The sequence below is a fragment of the Pinus tabuliformis genome, chromosome 3_2 (genome assembly GCF_031772625.1).
Source record: "Pinus tabuliformis cultivar Carrire ecotype Pingquan chromosome 3_2, CPIR1, whole genome shotgun sequence".
Taxonomy (NCBI): domain Eukaryota; kingdom Viridiplantae; phylum Streptophyta; class Pinopsida; order Pinales; family Pinaceae; genus Pinus; species Pinus tabuliformis.
In genome coordinates, this window is record NC_142302.1 from 370,610,827 (window position 1) to 370,624,975 (window position 14,149).

Genomic DNA, 14,149 nt, shown 5'->3' on the forward strand with positions numbered 1-14,149 from the left:
ATGTTTCTATCATGCCTCTCCACCATTCTTCAGTAGGCAATTGGTGTCTCTGAATTTTAATCAGAGTCTCATTGGCTTCAGTATATTTGTAGTAATTTGGAGGTGTTTCAAAAAGGTGCTTGATCTCATGCTCAATAAAAAACAAATTTTCTAACTTTTCATAGAGAGTCTGCCCAGATGGGGGCCCTGTTTCCTCTGAACTGCTTGCGAATGCTGTTATCTGATTTGTTGCATAATTGTTGAGCCTCTTGGCATAATGCTCATGTGATAATAACCTTCCTGCACTAGTTACCAAGCTGGGAAGGCCTCTGTTATGTAATTCTGTGATCTTTGTAATAAATTAATTTATGTCTATCTGCATCTCCTGACACCTTCTGTCTAATGTCTGTGCATAATCCCTCAGGGTAAGCACCCTTTATATTAGTAAAATGGTATCAGTCCTATTTCTGATACCCATTCCTGCTAGTTGAAGGCCGGTGCGATTGTTGAGCACTTGTATCATTCTGTTGGCTATTTCAGGCATACTCCCTAGGGATGCCCAGGCTCTTTGACTTTCTGCTTTTGCCCTGCCTAGGAGATCCATTTGCTCATGGATAGTTTCGATGGACTGCCATTGGTCTGTAATAGATTGCCCAATGTTGGCCCACAGAATCTTCTTGACTTCACTTATAACTTTGTCCAGAGTAAGCTCTTTTTTTAACTCCTTTATTCTTTTTTCAAGAGCCCTTACCTCTCTTGTTCTTTCAGCTATGCGCTGCTTTGATTTATCATATTTTTCTTCAATCGTAGCCAATTTTTCTTTAGTCTCATTCAGTTCAGCCATATGTACTTCTAGTGCTTCAAGCTCCTTCATCATATTTTGCATGCTGAGGCTGGGCACTTGTTCTAATGTTGTTGTTGGTGCTGTCACTTCTGTAGTTGGTGCTGAGCCTGAAGGGCCTGCCTCTGATGTTTGTCCGGTGGGAGGACCTATTGCAGTAGTTGCAAGTGGCACATATTCAGTGGCTGTAGATGTCTGTGCTGGCTGAGTTGGTACTTCACCTTGTTTTGCTTTTAATGCTACCTCCAATGCACCCTCTGTTTCCATCAATCTCTTATATAAAGTCAAGACTAAAGCAACCACATCCGGATCCTTCTTTTGTTCTGCAACCTCTCCAGTCTGAGGGTGAAGGGTAGCTGGTAGCTTGGTATGCTTTCTTAGAGCCGCTATGTCTTCATCTCTTTTTTTCAATAGTGCCTGCACACCCTTAAGGTCCTTTGGATCATGTCCCAGCTCTATAATAATTTCTTCCAAGGACTTGATTCTGTTGTCCTTGGCTTGAGATGACGCCTTTTCTAATTCTAGCTGAGCAGTAGTATTGTGTAGAGAATTTTGCAATCGGTGTGCTAATAGAGTTTTATCAGCCAATGTGGAATAAAGCATCTCCCCTGTTTGCCTGTGTAGCTCGATCTGGTCCATGGGGTGGATGTCTTTGGCAAAAATCTCCAAATTGGTTCTGATATAGTCAGCAGTTGATTGAGGTTGCTGCATAGTAGGCCTAAAATGACTGAGAGTCATTTTTTGTTCTTGAATATCATAAGCCGACATTAGCCTCTGCTGATTAGTTGGTGCCATCTTTAAGAGTTGATTGTAGATCTGGTATCTGAGAGGCTCATTTCTTTTCTTGATGTCTATGAACTGCTTCTTGATACTAGAGTCCGCCTTGGACCACTGCCTTGAAGAACTTACCTCTGCCCCATGTTGCATCTCTTGTTCTTGCTGCAAGGAGCTGGCCGATGTTTCAATGCTAGGAGGGAGCATAGTATCGGTTGGTCTTTCAGGCATTTCCTCCTCAGAGAAGGGATTTAGCCTTTGCCTTTTCTCACCTTGTTGATCTGTTGAAGTGGTAGGAGGAGTCTCCTCTTGCCTATCTCTTTTCCTCATTCTTTCCTCATTAGCTGGTGTTTGTAAAACTGTAGACTCAACTGTTACCTCCTGCCTTGGAGGGATTTGCTCTTGTGTTTGCTGCTCTGTGGAGGAAGGTGCCTTAGCCATGCCTTCTTGCTGCTCTACTTGCTGCTCCAAATTAGGAGGTGACTCCTCTTGTTGTACTGCTTTGCCTTTAGCCATGTTTGCTGCTTGATCAATCGCTTTGGCAGACTACTGGGGAACAGTGGACGATGAGGCAGTTTCTCCAAGATACCGAGGGGCTGGAGACCAAACCTGTCCAAAATATTCCAAGTCAACTACTTTTTCTAATTTCTTAATGGCTTTTTCTGCTAATTCTTCTTCAGAATAATCCTCCACTAATGTGCCTTTCTCCAGTCTAGTTGGTTAGCATATTTTTCAATTTGTGGAATGCCAAAGTGATCATAGGTAGCAAGCCTATACTTGATTCTTCCGAGGCTTATGAAATGGTTAGGGTCATATGGTGCCCAATAGAAGCTTGTCTCAAGATGGAGGCTTTTTAGAATCTTGTCTGCCTCTTCCCAAGCTTCTTCCCTCTTGTTAAAGATAAATGGACCAAGTTGGTGCTTAATTTTCAGCTGTGCTTTCTTATTTCTACTATGAAAGTGGATCATGTCTGCATTTCCAAACTCTCGGAAGTATTCTAATGCAAAAAGTCTCATGGGAACGTACTTTGGCAGTCTGTATGGGGCTAGCTCAGAGCCATATACTCTGATCACTATGTGGTCTTGGTAGAAGTACCAATATCCAATGCTATAGTTCTTTGAAAGCTGGAGGATCTTCTGCATATCATCGGTGAGTCTAGGAGGAGGGGAACTCTGCAGTAGGGACAACGCTGGATGAATGAACAGATCAATGAACTCACAGTAGTTGTATGGAGAGTAAAAGATATGGCGACAGACTGGTGTCCAGTACATTACTGACCTCCTATTTCCCTTTGCATCTAACTTCCCGAGGAAAACAGGAAAGCTATTCTGGCTGATTGTACAATAACCGATGATATATATAGGAGGCGTATTTGAATACCCTCTCTCTCTCTAGATTCACGAACTGTTCATGAATCTTGTTGGCTATAAATGTAGCATAGTCATACTGGACAGCAGGGGGCTGTCCTAGAGTGAACATGGATAGCGTTACCAAGATTTTCTCATCCACAAACTCACTGGTTTTGAATCCTAAGATAGAGGATATCATGTCTACTAGCAGTCTCCCTATGTCATTGAACAGGACATGTAGATAAGGGGGAGGCTGCCGGGGCTAGCAATCTGGGGGCATGAACAATTGGCCAATTCTTGTAATTTGTGAGCTGGACGGCTTGGCACCTTGCTCCAGCAAAATTTGCATAGAAAGAGGAGTCAGTGGCCTTGCAGATTGGAACTGTAGCATTTGGTTGATGGCTTCAGGAGTGATATGGAATAATACAGAGCCTGAAGGACTCAGAACGGCCCTTTGATTGGGGTCATAACTTGTGCAGCATTGGTGAATCAAATCAGGGAAATCATTCTGCTGAGGGAGATAATAGATTGGTAAGTGGGACTTCCAGATTCCCAAGATGTCAGTACCATCTCTGTGTTTTTTCTTTAGCTCACAAACGGTTTCTATGTGATATTTGTTACATAGTTCAACTGTTTCCTTCATTTTATAATCTCTGTCAGCAAGGGCCAACCATTCTAGGTCTTTATGTGGGGCATTCAGGGGTGCAATATTCAATGCCACAGGGGTCTCCATTGTTTAGCTGTCACTTGGAGTTGAATTTTACTTGATTTTTGGACAAAGGTAACACAGAGTAGTGAATTTTGATGGATAAGGTAATTTGCAGAGAGAAAAGGGCTAATATGGGTGAAACAGAGGTAAAATGCTGCTTAGAGAGGTAAAATTGTGTAGTTGTGGTTCTTTCGCAAGGCGAGAAATGCTCGCTATGGGGTCTGAGTTTAGCGAGAAAGCAATGAGTGCGGGAATTGGATGGATTGAGGCCCAGGAATTGCCCTTTGAACGACCTTGGTTTACATTTACAGTCGCAGGGGAATTCGGTGGTTATTTGAGCTTTTAACAGTAGGTGATTGAAAATCAGGTGCGCAGAGGTAATGGTAAATACCTGATTTTTCCGCGGCTTGGGGGTTGCTGATAACTGCAAATCCTCGGCGGCAGCAGCTCAGGGATGAATTTCTTGAGGTTGGCGGAGGACGACGTAAATGGCATGCAAGTTACACAGTGCCCGTTTAGTGAAAAATGGGAAAAAATATGATTTTTGTGCGATAATATGGAAAAATTGGTTTTTGGCACCTTTTTGATGGATGACGTCAGCATGACGTCATTGGTCCGGTCGGGTACAGAGGAATGACGTGTCAACTAGTGATTGGGTCGACGTGCACGAGCGACGTGGTGGACAGGTCGGAACAATGGCGGAATGGAAGCTGATGTAATGCTGATGCAGCAATGACGTTGAGCGGAAAGGGAGAGCGGTAAGCGGTATTGTCGGACTGCTCTTGGTACGGGCCCGGTTTGTGTCGGAGGCCGCCCGATCCAACAATAAATTGACACGCGCCTCAGGTCCTACGTCATCCTCTGACACTTTTCGGGCGGTAAAGGTTGGCAATTGGGGGAGGTCCGAAATTGCTGAGGACCGTCGGATGGGAGGGCCTGGATCCGACGGATGACGGGACGCGAAGATGACAGAGAGATACGGCGGGGCCCGTCCGATAAACAATTATTATTTCTGGAAAATTGCGCCGGGATAAAACTTTGGATAAATGAAATTGTGGGTTTTCTGAGGTTTTCGGGGATAAATGGTAAACGATATATCCATTTATAAGGTGCGCTTAGGGTTATTAAATCAACGGGCGTTGATTCAATTCCCAAAAATAAAGTATGAACAGATATTCCATGGGACTCCGACTTCATCACACTTCCAAACTTTGGGATATATGGCTAGATTGCCCAAGGGGGGGAGCTATATAGTAAGTTTAGAAGTTAATATGAATTTGAGATGTGGAAGAGAAACAGAGAGCTAAGTTTAAGGAGTAAACTTAGATTTAGAAGCAGATGAGGGTGAGGAATGATTTTACACAAGAAATGTGGCTTCTTTTCGGAGAAGAAGGTCACAATTTGTCATGAATTTTTCAAAGGAGAAATGCAAGGAGGACTATTTAGGGAGATCCTAAAGTCCTCAAGGGGATGTTAGAAAGAGAGTCTCTGGGGAAAACAGGGGAAGTTAGGCATGCTTCCATATTTTATCATCAAACTGCTGCATGGATACCTCTGCAAATGCTAATATGTGCCTTCTTGATCAAGGTCAAAACTGAATAGAATCAGGCTTCTACAACTTCTGGCTACCTACCTAGCTTAGTACCTAGCATTTTTTGTTACTTCAGGGAGGGTGCACTTAGACTTGCAAACCCTCAATTGATATTTCTTTTTCTTTTCAAATGATTTGCTATCTAAAACTACCCTTATCACTTCCAAGGGCCCAGATTAAGGAATTGGGCGCCTTTATTCTCTACCTAACTACTAATCTGCCAAGCTTGAACTATTTGGACAAATTTTCTTTCTCTAGTCTAGAACAGGCAATTCAAAATATGGCATGGCCCAGCTTGAACTATTGAGTCATCCATCAAGATAGTAGTGGCATTTTGGTTGGCCACTTTCCTAGACTTCCTTTGGGGTTCATTTCGATTATTTTTTCTGACCAATTCATTTTCTTGCCTTTTGATTATTCTTTTAAGGCATACCCTCTTTACATTTTTTCACTGTTTGTTTCTTTCACAAAAATGGAACCTTTGTATCATGAAAGATGAACATTTTTGGCACTTCCACTGTCAATCATGAAAAATGAAACCCTATTGGTATAGGAGGCTAACAGTGGCTCCACTTGGGGATGACTTTTCCAGATGAAAAGTCAAGAACAGCAGGTCAGATCGCGTTGTTTTTCCATTCTTGTTGGAGTCTGAATTTTCCTTTTGTTAGGGATCATTGATCTGAATCCTAGAAACTTGTATGAAATATCCATTAAGCTGATTTGCTGTGAAATTACAGCTCTGTTTTACTTGTTTCTCTGAGCATTCCTCATTACATTGATAGTTCCCAAGTGTTTTCTCTTGCTTTGCAATGATAGGATCAAAATATATATCAAAAATGGTGCAACACCTTAGTCCTTCTCAAAATCTGCTTCACTTGGACCTTTGTCTATCCGTTGTAAATAAACATACTGAAAATACAAATATTTATGTACAATATGTGGCTGTGTAGTGTTTCATCAAGGGGGGTCAAAATAATGCTTGAGCATCCTCCCACTGACTGGGCCTTCTTCAGTGTTTGAGCCATCCATACTCTTTAGAAAATAGGTGTTATTGCCTTGTACAACATAAATGATATAGGGTCCCTTCCACAAGAAATCAAATTTACCATGTTTTCCTTTGTCCTCCCTCCTGGAATCCCATCTCAGCACTTTGCTTCCTATGAAGAAGTCTTCAGCTTCGGTTCTTTTGTCAAATATTCTCTTGAGCTTATCCTGCAGTACTTGGGTTCTTTGATAGACTTCCTCTCTTGTTTGATATAGGTGAATTGTCTAATTGATCCTTCTTTGAATGTCATTTGCCTCAGCCTATATCTCCTACAGCAACTTGATTACAGGGACTCCCAAAGATGAAGGAAATCTTGCTTCCATTCCATAAACTAGTTCGTATGGGCTTGTGCCAATGGATCTCTTGGTGGTCAACCTGTCTGCCCATAGTGCATTCACTAACTTCTTATGCCAATTATTTTTGTTTTCCTCCAAAACCTTTTTCATGATATTGATGAGGCTTTTATTGGAAGACTCAGGTAGACCATTCCCTTGAGGATAATAAGTTGTGGAATGACCCAAGGTCATATGATATTTATGGCAAAAGTTGATCATTTTTTTGGACTTGAAAGCAACAGCATTGTCTGTAATAATTTTATCTGGACAGCCAAACCTGGACAAGATGTTGGTTTCTAGGAATTGTATAATGATGGACTCATTGGCTTGCCTACAAGGGATGGCCTCTATCCATTTGGTAAAATAGTCTGTAGCAGTCAAAATCCACCTATGCTGACCAGAGGATAAAGGGTGGATTTCACCAACGAAGTCTAAACCCCATTGTTGGAATGGTCTTTTAGCTGAAATAGGTTTGAGTGGTAGAGGTAACAGCTTTCTCTTGCCTTCAAAGATTTGGCATTTATGACAGGACATTACAAATTTTCTCACATCAGTAAACAAGGAGGGCCAATAAAAACCAGCCCTTAGGATTTTATTAGCTGTGGATTTCCAGTATAAATGTCCTCCACAGTCACCTGCATGGAATTCCTTGAGGAAATTGTTAGTTTCGTCCAAGGTTAGGCATTTAAGTAAGATTCCTTCATGATTTCTCCAAAACAAAACATTATCTATGATACAAAACTTCGATGCTTTCATTTTCAAGAACCTTTTCTTAGTTATGGACAACCCTGGAGGAGCTTGCAGGTATAACAATACAAAACATATATCAGTATACCAGGGAGATTGCATAAAGGCTTGGTTGATCCGTGGAGTCGCCATCTCCTCTTCGTTGTCCAGTTCATTAATGTCAAGGGCTTGGAAATTGGTTTCAGTCATTAGCTTAGCTAGACCTTGTCCTTTCACCAGTTTGGTAGGCTTGATTTCAATGTCATATACTAAGATATTGGAAATCCATTTTCCCCTCCTACCTTCAATTCCTTCTTGGGTTAAAATGTCCTTAACCACTACATTTGGGACGTAGGTGATTACATGAGAATACAAAATATAGATTGTAGAGTCTTTGATGGCCTTTACCAATGCATAGGCTTGTCTTTCCATAATCTGATATTTTAAGGGGGCATCTCTAAGGGCTCTGCTAAAGAATGCAATGGGTTTTTCACAGCCCTGGTCATCTTTTTGTAATAGTACTGCAGCAATTGTATGCTCAGATGCAAAAGAAAAAATGATGAAGTCTCTATCAAACCTGGGGCTTGTTAGGACTGGTGTGTTTGTCAATGCTCTTTTGATATCCTCAAAGGCTTTCCTAGCGTCCATGGTCCATTTGACCTTAGAATCCTTTTTCAACATATTGATTAACAGTCTTATGAGCTCAGCCAAATTAGGAATGAACCTTCTCAAGAAGTTAATTTTTCCTAGAAAGCCTTGTAGTTCTTTGATGTTTCTCGGATGAGGTACTTGTAGGATAGCTCGAATTCTGTCCGGATCGATCCTAATACCATCCTTTGAGATTATATGCCCTAGGAGCTTGCCTTCCTCTAGGTCGGACAGTGATTTCTTTGGATTTAAAGATATGCCATATTTTCTACAAATTATGAAAACCTGCCTCAAATGTTCTAAGTGTTCTTGGTCTGATTTTGAAAAGGCAGTAAGATCATCCAGGTAGACCACCAAAAAATCATGGATTTCCTTGGCGAAGGCTATATCCATTGCTCTTTGGAATGTGGCCCCTGCATTCTTAAGCCCAAAAGGCATTTTGACATATTTGAAAGTTCCCCAAGGTGTTGTGAAGGCAGTTTTGTCTTGATCATCTGGGTGTACTAAAATCTGATTGAATCCAGAAAATCCATCTAATAATGAGATCCTAGAGGCTCCCACTACCCTTTGTAGGATATTATCCATTTTTGGTAAGGGGTAATGGTCTTTGAGAGAGACTTTTTTCAAATTTCTTAGGTCAACACACAGTCTGATCTCTCCCGTCTTTTTCCTAGTAGGCACTAGGTTTGAAATCCATTCTGAGAACCTAATTGGAGCAATGATTCCTGCTTCATACATACGTTTCACTTCTTTTTCAATGAGAGGAAGGAGCACAAGGTTCACTCTTCTAAGTTTTTGTTTAAAAGGTTTTTGGTTTTCTTTTAAATTATGGTGTGCTGGATGACTGAGGTATCATAGGATTTGAGGTCCTCATAGCTCCAGGCAAAGACATCTTGGAACTCTTTAAATAACTCAATGTATTTCAATTTTTGATCAGGTGGTAATGCTTTAGATAATTTTATCATTTTGGGATTTTATGTGGTTTCAATGTTATAGTCTTCAATTTCAGCATTCAATGGTTGCATTTTTGGTTTTCTTGAGATATCATTTGAATCAAACAGATCCTCCAAAGGGGTTAAACCTATGGGCAGAAAATTATCCTTTAACTCAATTACCTCTACTTCTGTTTCAGCCAGTTCATCTTCATCTCTTTGCCTCAACTTTTGTATACTTTCGTTGTTAAAGGTGGTAGGGTTCAAAACCAAATTTGCTGTTTCAGCTGATATATTTTGCTTGGCTGTGTATGGCTGCAGTTGATCATCTATAGTGCTGGTATCAATGTTGATGCTGGAAAATTCATCTTTTAGAGTGAGGAAGTTATTTATCTGTGTGTCACTCTCAAAGACTTGCCAATTCTTGATGTTGTCCGGAACTGCAGGTCTATGTTTGATTTTAGCAGTGAAAGTGTGATTGGGTATGAAAGGTAGCTTGCAAGTGCTGGCGAAGGTTGCCAAGCTATGAGCATGTAGATTGAGCTCTCTAGAAATTTTAGTTAACTGAGATTCAGAGAAGGTGTCAAGTACTTGGATAGCTGCTCCCTTATAAGCTCTCAACCTTAGATCATTTGTGGTAAAGTTTCCTTTCATCTGTTGTATGATCAGATTTGAATCTCCTAAGATTGAAACTTTGTTTGCACCCAGATTTTTTATGAGTTTGAGACCTAACAAAAGGGCCTCATACTCAGCCATATTGTTTGTGCATCGAAAGTTTAACCTATATGCATGACCCTCAGCCTGGTCATTATGCATGTTGTGAATCCAGACTCCTGCCCCGGCTCCTAACTTTTTTACAGAACCATCAAATTCTAAATACCATAAGATTTCGTGGTCAAGGCTTGGATTGAGACTCCTAGAAAGTTGGATTATGGGCAGATTGGATTCTTGCAATTCATTTGACGCATCATCCTTCTTTGTTGTATCAACTATATGAAAAGTTCTTTGATCTTGAGAAGAACACTGTTGATTCACTTCCTCTGTCTGTGCTGCCACTAATAATTTGGAATAAGCTTTGGTGCATATGTCAGCATTATACAAAATGAATGAATCCATGTCCGAATGTATTGAATAGATGGGGAAGTTTTGGGGTTTTTCTTGACTACTCACCACATATTTCATTAGTGTTTCATGGTATAGTCTTTTTGGTTGTCCAAAAACTGAAATGGTGGCGTAGTACATGTCTAGCTGCAAAGATCCTTGGAGTTTGGCCTCCCAAGATCTGGATAAAAGAATTCCGTACTTAGGTGGAATGTCAGCTGCCACCACATCCATCAAAATTGTTTTGGTTGGGTATTGGACCAGGGAGACACATAGATCTTTAATCAAGCCTAGGCACCTGACTTGGCTTGAATAAAATGAGAATAGATCTTTGTAAGGTCTTGTGATGTCTAGGTCTAATTTTTCCATTACAGATTTGGGCATTAAGTTATGTGAGGCCCCGGAGTCAAACATTGCATTATGTAAAACCTTATCATTTATGTTTAAACTGACATAGAAGGGTGGAACCCCTCCATTTGCTGTCTTTCCATTGACCTCAGGGCCAAACAGTAGTTCAGGTTGGTCATCTAGAACATTTACAGCATCCTTAGTGTCTGATATTTGGAGCGACCTGTTAATCTGCTGTCTATACACTTGATGTTTGTCCAATTCAGAGAGAGGGACAGCTATCTTTAGCTTACTTATTTATGTTTCTAAGTTTAAGGGCTTTTCCATTTGAGTCTTGGCATTAAGTGCAGCAGATATTTCCTCTTCAGCTGGATTTTCAGTAATCTTTTCTTCATGATTGGCATGATTTTGAGCAAAATCAGTCCTAGATTTATTTTCAGAGATGTTGTTTGAACTTGCTTCTGAAGGGTGGGATGGGGATGGTTGGTTTCCAGAGGGTTGCGCATCTAATATATCCTCCACTATGACTTCTGTGGGATGCAGGTTTGTTTTATCAGTGGATTCTGGAAGAGCAGTGTTATCCTTAGTCCCTTTTGGCTACTTACTGTCCTTTGGTTTGAAAGGTTCAGGTACATCTATGGTTCTACTTCTTAGTTTGTACCGTTTATGTACTTCATACACTGTTGCATCAAAGCCTTCCCTAAAGTCAAATGACTCTCCTGATTTAGTTTGAAATTGATTACAATTATAGGCCTCTTGATCTTCTTGTGTTAGAAAGACCTGATGTTCGGTGTCCAGACCCATTAGGTTGATGTGAGGATCCTCGGTAGGTTCACTAGATGTTGTTGCTTCAGCATAATTTTCTTGAAAAGGGGGTCTAATGTGCTGGTCGGGATCAGCCCTTCAAACATTTGGATTTTGGTTCTTTCTAAAATTTGGGTTTCTATCAGTACTCGGTTGACCTTCCCATGATGATTTTCTTTCTATGGTTTCTACCCTGTCCCCAAGTCTGTCCATGCCTTTGATGATTGCATCTAGCTTTTGTTCGAATGCTGAAGGTTCTTCCTTGAAAGTAGTCCTTCTCTCAGCTCTTGCTCTATTCCTCTTAGCAATTAGGTTCGCCTCTACACTGACAGCTATGTTTTGCATGTCTGCCAAGGTTGCAGGGGCTCTTTCCCTCAATTGATATGCCATGTCAGCATCAAATCCATCCGGGAATTTGATTAAGTCTAAATCAGGCGGAGGCCTAAGGTTTTGAGGGATGGCATTATATACATTGTTAAATCTTGCACAATAATCTAGGACAGTTTCTTGTGGGCCTCTTCTTATGGTATCATACTCAGATAAAATATGTAGTGGGTCTTTTTTCTTTTCCCATCTGTTGGTAAAGGATTGGTAAAGCTCATCTGGAGTGGTTATGGAGTTTGCAGCAAGTGATCTGAACCAAGTTCTTACATCACCCGTTAAACTCTAAACAAAAATTCTCATTCTCATGCTGTCATCATCTATCTCGTAGTTTTCAAAATAGTCTTGCATCTTTTTGGTATGCTGAAGGGCTGTAAAAGGACCGGTATTGTCAAAATAGGTGATTTTGGATTGGTAATCTTGAGGTAAAGCTCTAGGATTAGCAGGCAGTTGCAGGGGTGCATATCTATTGGCCATATTGGCAGGGATAAGTGGAACAACGGGGATAAATGGAACAACAGAGGGAACAGGTATAACAACGGCAGTATGTGTAGTGGATGGAGGTGTGAAGAATGTGTTTTGGGAAGTGGATGAGGAAGAGGGAGAAGACGGGCTTATGCGAGGACGAAGTGTTGGTTTAGCAGGGGTTGGGATATAATTTTGTTGAATCGCCTCAGGGCTGGACTCAACAGTATCTTCTTGTTCTTTTTGTTTCCTAAGAGTCTTCGGGATTAAATTAGGATTATCGAAAACAGTTGGAGGATTTGGGTCAGGATTTGACCTGGTATACCTAGTTTTCTTTTTAGGAGCCAACTTCCGAATTTGTTTTTTGTATTTTTTGAAATTATTTTCAGAATTTTCAAGGAACTGCTCAAATTTTGGAACAGCTGTCTAAAACAGACAGCAGTTGAAAAACTTGTTCTCTCCCCAGTTGAGTCGCCAGTTATGTTATCACTCAGGTTGTTCCCTTTGACTCCTAAGGGAATATGGCCGAGCTAACCACAAACCAATCTTTGGATTGCAGGTTCTAGCCCACCTGCAATCAGAGAGGGCTCTCTCTTTCTGATTTATCTTTGTTTTGGGAATTTTAGGCTAGTTATGATATACTGAATTTTGTTTAAAGTTTGGTTGAATGATATCTTCTAACAGCTGAAATGCAATGTTCAGAGGGTTTTAGTCCATTGGGCATTGGAGTTTGTGATTATGTGTTGCTTGGGGTATTTAGTGAGAGAGCTCGTACTGCAGAGCCAGATGGGCACTCATGAAACAACCTTCAAATTTGGTAAGTTTGGATTGTAATCAGTCAGTGAGAGGCAATTAAGGATATTTCACTATGCTGGTGAGATGGAGAAATGAAATATTGCTCAGGAGCAACTCAAAATTCCTAAACAGTATTTACTATGAAAGATTCAGTGTAAATGTGGGCAATTAAGAATTTCACATTCATAACTAATTCTGAAGTAAACATATTTAACAGCAGAGATTGAGCTTAGGGTGTTTAATAAAAAAATCCTAAGCTATTCTTTTTCTCTAATGCTAAGACCAAGAAACATGCAACACATATGGATTTTGTAAGCGAATGGAACATAAAGACACAGTTCAGAAAACTTATTGTATCATGACATAACGCAGGAATCCTGCAGCAGCAAGTAATCTCATCATAACACATCAAACAACACAGAGTTTCAGGAACTTCATCAGCTTCTTGTATTCAAAGTCTGTAATTACAGTGTAGCTCTTCAGAAGAAAAATCATCAAGCCCAAATAAATTATGCGTGGGGATATATATACAAAAGTGTTTCACAAAATATCTGAAAGATGAGTCATTGACTCATAACTTTCTTACCAACTTTCCAAAAATAGCAGATACAACAATTATTGCTATTAAAAGATTAATAAACAGCTGTTTATCTTTGTCAGAATTCTTTGACCTTGCAACCAACTGGGCCGGCCGAGTGCTTTGCGTCCGCTTCGAGGAATTTTGCCTTTTTTGCTGCTAGACCACGACGTTGTTGTTGCGGTCGCATCATTTGTAATCATTCACTGGTGCCTAGTCATCATCTTTGTCATTGAGATGCCCTCCCTATTGCCGCCCAGGTAAGCTGAACATGTGAGTCATTTGAAAAATGCTGACTCGAGATTGATCAAATAAGATTTCAAACAAAATTTGATTTTTCAAAGCAATGTTTCTATCATGCCTCTCCACCATTCTTCAGTAGGCAATTGGTGTCTCTGAATTTTAATGAGAGTCTCATCGACTTCAGTATATTTGTAGTAATTTGGAGGTGTTTCAAAAAGGTGCTTGATCTCATGCTCAATAAAAAACAATTTTTCTAACTTTTCATAGAGAGTCTGCCCAGATGGGGACCCTGTTTCCTCTGAACTGCTTGTGGATGCTGTTATCTGATTTGTTGCATAATTGTGGAGCCTCTTGGCATAATGCTCATGTGATAATAACCTTCCTGCACTAGTTACCAAGCTGGGAAGGCCTCTGTTATGTAATTTTGTGATCTTTGTAATAAATTCATTTATGTATGTCTGCATCTCCTGACACCTTCTGTCCAATGTCTGTGCATAATTCCTCAG